The sequence below is a fragment of the Phaenicophaeus curvirostris genome, chromosome 3 (genome assembly GCF_032191515.1).
Source record: "Phaenicophaeus curvirostris isolate KB17595 chromosome 3, BPBGC_Pcur_1.0, whole genome shotgun sequence".
Classification (NCBI taxonomy): domain Eukaryota; kingdom Metazoa; phylum Chordata; class Aves; order Cuculiformes; family Cuculidae; genus Phaenicophaeus; species Phaenicophaeus curvirostris.
The window spans coordinates 4,622,001-4,628,000 of record NC_091394.1 but is presented as its reverse complement, the minus strand read 5'-3'; the positions used below and the strand labels follow the sequence as shown (position 1 = coordinate 4,628,000).

The 6,000-nt window shown below is 36.0% G+C and overlaps 1 protein-coding gene across 2 annotated transcripts in view; it reads right to left on the bottom strand.

The window, feature by feature from the left end:
• The window catches only part of ZNF407 (zinc finger protein 407), a 341,301-nt gene that overhangs the window by 196,729 nt on the left and 138,572 nt on the right, over positions 1-6,000 (bottom strand). The window lies entirely within an intron of this gene.

Below are 6,000 nucleotides of genomic sequence, written 5' to 3'. Positions count from 1 at the left end.
CTGCAAAATACTTCCTGTGATTCATCAGAATATATGGAAAATATTTCATTGCAGCACAGTCAAGAGATTATGTTTCCATTTCCTTTACAATGTACTCAATAAATATTTGTGTTGTATTTTATAGACTGATCAAAGCTAAGAGTCATGATACCACCCAGGACATGGAACATTTTACATCCATAAATGCCACAAAGTACAACACTGTACAAATTCTCAGTAGCGTTAACATATTCTGTGCAACTGCCTGGACAGGTCTCTTGCTTCCAATCCTGCAGAGGTTAAAAGGGATTTAGAGATATATTGCCATCTTAATCCTTAACCCCTCAGCCTGTATGGTTGACTTACACAGTGGAAGAAGCAAGCTGGGACATATGACTGGAACAACTTACTTATAGCTGACTGCAGTAGAGGAGGGATCAATTTGCAGCTGACTACTTTTTGGCTGATGGCGTGCAACTACAAACTGTGTTTTCCTTGGAAACAGACTGTTGTGAAAAAAACCTGCAGCTTTCAGCAACTACCCATACTGTCTTCCACAGATCCACAGACAACATTAGTGTACGCTTGCTAATGAAACTAATAATCTAGGGTCTAGACAGTACTTGGTTGTTTATACATACAACAAGACTATCATTTATATCATTACGATGTGTAAAACTAGCCAGAGGTGCTCACTGTGGGCACTGTGGATCACACTAGGTGCTCCTTCTATCTTCTATCCAGGCAACTAAGCCTTCCCATCAGGAAGATTGTGGGATTTGAAAGAAAGAACAAATAACGAGTAGCAGTAAAATAACCTCTTCATTATTTTACAGTCTTTCAGTCTTTATTTTTCTTTCTGATAAGATGCTGAATTTACCCTTTGTCTTTGTGGAAACAGTCTTCAAAAGGACAAGTGGCTGCCTACCCTTCTCTCCATAGTAAAGCAAACACAAATACTGTCTGTGCAGAGAACACGCCGAGAGGAAAGCTTGCTATGAATTTTCAGCACATCACCTACTTCTGCTACCTGAGGAAACTCAGCTAACCTGAATGGCTTCCTCATGTCCCTTGAGTCGGTGTGGAGAGAGAAACGCACTCAGGCAGCAAGCAACTGTGGAACCTCGACCTCCATCCACAGTCTAAGACAGTAAAGCTCCAGCCAAGATCTGAACTCCACAGGAAAATACTGCTTTCAAAGGTCAAGTAAGCCTCCAAAAGTCTGAAACCTTAACACAGATCTTGGGTAAAAGCTCCCAACAAATAACAAAATGTTTCCATTCCACAAGCTAGTAAGTATTCAAAGGAAAAGCTACATTTCCTTCCTTAGGGCTTTTCAAAGAATGAGTCTATAGCTCTCCAAGATACTTTTTTTAAGCCAAATGAAGGACACAATCAGTTTTGTTTGTTTTTCATTCCCATCCAGTTAAACTAGCAATGTTAAGTTTCAGTTGTAAAGCTCGAAATTACTTGTAAGAAGCAGTAAAAGGTGATGACAAAGCTTGATGGCAAGACTCAGCACGTTATCCTCCAGTGGCTACAGGTAGCCTCTCCTCTGTGTGTCCATATGTACTACCAATACCTGGTAACTGGAAACCTTTCTGTGAGATAGTCACTAACTCATTCTTTCAGAAGATGGGTTCAGAACTCTGACTTTTGTCACTGCTTTCCCAAAATCTGATGTAACATCAACTATGTTTTTTCACTTTACCGGTACAGGGTAACATTATCCAAAACAGGCATATCAAAGTTACTATCAGACATTTCTCTACTCAAAGCAAGAAAAATCTTTCAAAAGAAGGATTAGCAGTTCAATTAAACAGAAGAGGGTTGAACTGGTGGACTTCATTCACTTCTCGTTTTACATTCAAAATATCAGGACACTGCAATTTATTACAAAATAAAACACAACTTACAAAATATCAACCCCCCCATTCATTTTTCCTGGCTTCTTTTCTTTCAGATCTCAATAACGCCTTCCAATAACATTATCATGCAGTCTCGTATATTTTACAATATTTGTACCACACATATTAGTAGCATTTGATATTCCAAAATTCATGCAGGCTTAACCAAGCACATTGAACAGCATCCTCCTTGTTAACTTTTTAACTCCTCATTTTAGTTCAAAGCAGCTGTGTAAAAAATATTCAGATTTAAGAAGGGTATTATCTTCCAACACTATTTGAAAAAGCATCTCATAACTATTTAGGCTGTTACTACCCAGTAATAGACATTTACTTATAGTTGTTGCTTTCAAGTTGAAATTATCACACAGATTTTCCAATCAACTAATATAATTTGGAAATCACATGACGTCCATATGATGTTACTAGCACTGTGACATTGATCTCATTTTTAAAGCACGTGAAAAAATGCCAGAACATTACAAAATTCAGACGTATTATTAATAATCTTTACAGAAAATGCTTTGTAACACAGATTCTAGTTCACCAAGTGTTTGTGCTCCAAGTAACTTTATAGATATGAGTGATCCTATTCGACTCAATGGGATTACTCATACGCAAAAAGTGATCTCAGAGGCAACTCATCATTTGAAGTTCATAAGCAAGATGAGGTACTTCAGTAACTATCAGGTAAGGCCTTTCTCCAGTTTACTCATATAAAAAAAGAGTTTAAACAGATGTATCAGCCAAAATGCCAGATAACAAATGTATACTATATACATTTATACTATAAAGTGCATATTATACCCTAATAATGGTGTCCTGAAACAAACATAAAAATTCTGTAAAATAGTTAAATATATTTTTCACATGAACAATTTCTAAATCTAGAGTTGTGCTTAGCAGTGGCAAAATTCAGCCTCACTGATGAATGACTTACAGTTTTTGATTTTCTTGCTCATACTTTTGTGTGTGTATGTATGTGTCAAACATAATAGTGAAACATGTCTGTTTGGTATGTGTTTTGCCACAATTTACACTACATTTAAGTAACATAACGATGTAACAGAAATTAGAACTTGGCACCCATTAACACCACTGATGCATTCACCTTGTCCTCAACTACATTGTCTTCTAGACACAATAAAGGTGTAGGCAAAGATTTATCCTGCCAATAAGATATAGTTATAGGTCCCATGAAGATTACTGACACTGAAGGACCAAATATCTACTGGCCTTGGACTTAGCAGATAACATGCCAGTTTTGAGACACATTCAAGTTGACAGTAAATCAGTATCACAGTTCCAATAACAGAAAAAATACCTTAGAGGAATTTTTGTGTTAAAACATTCCACTTTTGCATTAGCCATTAAATGGTAATGATCATAATGGACTAGGCAGTAGGTTTTTTTGTGGCTGAAATGTGCGGACATTTTACTACGCGGCTATTATTTTAAGCTTCTGTGAGTTTCAACTGCACAGTATTTTTCCCTTAAATCAATTTTGTCTTAAAAGAAAACCCATATTGAAACAAAAAAGATGGTTTAGTACCAATCTTATTACGAATTATACCTGTTTTCTCCATCTGCACATGCAACCACTTCTACAGTTTCCATAAAACCTCCCTTTTGTGCATGCAAAAAAGAAATAGTTATGGGTTATGGAAAGCAAGAGAGAGTAAGGAGCAGTAGTTCAGTACTGCTTCCTAAATTGTAAATGTAATTTTTTCTCTCTTTCTCAGAACTATCTCATTGTTCGTCGCTAGAAATGCCTTTTTGAGAAGTTTGTGAAAAGGGCACCAATTTTTCAGAGTGTATGGGCTATCGTTATTTTTTTCTAGCACCCTTTTGAACTTATTTCAATTTTCTGGTTTTGATGATAGTCATGCTGACAACTTTTTTTGGTCCATCAAACTCTGTAGTACAATTACATGAATTTACTTTTAATAAATTACCATCTTTGCATATATCAGTCAAACCATGAAGACTAAACACTTGCAAATAAAATGCATTATTAATTTAATTGTCACAGCCTATTTAGCTAGCTTCTATTAGTATTTGCTATTATATGCAATGTATCAGAGGGCAGAATCAAATTCAAAACATGAAGAATAAACTGATTATATTGTCCTAGAGAAATTAAAAAATAGCAAGCTTGCAAAATTATAATCAAGGCATTAATGTTTTAAATAGGTAAGAAAACTACGTAACTTAATTTATAATAGACTTATACCCAAAGTGATTGTTTAACACACTGAAGAAGGATTTATTTGGTTCCTGAAGCCATTAAAAGCCATCAAACTTTCTCATAACAGGGAGGGAAATGTGGAAAGGAAAGCAACAGTGGTTAGATATTTACTGTACTAGATGATATTGCTTAAACAGCCACATCACCTGTGAGGGACTGGGACTAGAAAATTACATTGTTGTTGTATCTCCATCACTACTGTTTGCTGCTGCTCTATGTTAAGTTGAAGCACCAGCTAAAGAGGTTCTGTAGATAACAAATATTTGAAAGATGGATGAAAAAATTGCAAAAGAAGAGAGTATAAAGTCACTTAAATATCGCTTGTTTATCTGGCCCGGGGGTAAAGCTGCAAGAGCCCGCGCTACCAGACAGGGCAGAGAGGTTGTAGGACTGAGCAGTGTTCTCTGCTCCCCGGGCATCCAGGGCTGCAAGAGCTGTGAACCTACCCTCTGGTCTCCTCCTCCCTTCCTTCCTCTTCACATGGAAACAGCCAGGCAGCTTTCAGAAGAAACACGCAAACAAAAGCCAGCAACAACCAATTCTGATTATAGCATCCTGCTTGTTTAGGAATTCATTTCAAGAAGACGATCGCTAAAAATATGGCTCTTAGGCTAAGCTACTGCATTTGGAAATCTATTGCATGTATCCTTTGTTTCACACATATTCACAAGTTATCTCTGTGTTGTATTTATGATGATTATACATCATAAGAGGTATGTATCCCCTTGTAAAAGAACATATCTGTACGGAATGCTTCAAGTTACAAAATAAGCCACCAGAGCAAAACATTTTTCATAATTCTTGCACTGTGACAAAAGATAACCAGCATAAACTTTAAAATGATATCTGCCTTGACAAAAATATAATTGCTGTTTTGATGAATCATTTTATATTCTAGATGAAATAGAATATCTCCAAACCCTAAACAGGATAGGGAGATTCTGGTTAAACACTTTGCAGGGGAAACTTCTTAAAAAATATAAGCACCACATAAAGAGGTGCTTAGTCAAACATAAAGTATATATGGTGTGTTAATTAAAACTCTAGTCTTAGGTCACTCGGAGATTTAAGTGTGAGGAACTGGTGAGGAAAGGGTCTAATTGACCACCATTTCCAATATCTTTTACAGGAAATGAACATGAGCCAGAAACACTTTTGCAAGGTTCTCTTACAACTCCTAGCAATCATTTATTTTCCCTTTCTTTCATATCAAAAGCAAAAAAATTCTCTTTATCTACAAAAGCCTAGACCAGAAGAATGAGTTACGAGGTAGTAATACTGGAAACAATATGAAGTATCCAGCAATGAACACCGCAGGCAGGACACTTCCAGCTACCCAGACTGAAAGAGAATACGTGATCTTTGGGCTATCCATAAACCATCAAGTTTCTAGTTGTCCACAAAATTAAGTGAAATAGCAATAGCTATGCCACAATGAGCCTAATAAATCTGAAGCAAAATCTACTTATCTGCAAACACAGTGCTACTTAGTTTGTAAAACACAGTTGCATTTTAAACCACAGAAAAAATAACCTGCTCACAAAAAAAGTTTGAAAATATGTAACTGTAGACAAATTGAAAAAAAAAAATAAAATTCATTTCAAAACTAATCAAAACACGAGATCTCTGTTCCTGCCTAACAACACTGAGAAAACTTGCTTTTTGATTCCTCTGTGGCTTTGACCTCAGCGATAAAATATAACTCTCAGAAAGTCATTCTATAAAACTATGAGCATCAAGGCCAGCAAAAAAAAAGAATAAAATTGATTTTGAACTTGGAGGAACAGTTGCAACTATGGAAATTTTGAAAAAAATAATATCACTTGTCCAAAAAACACCCCAAAAGGTGCAAACCCTACACCTTTT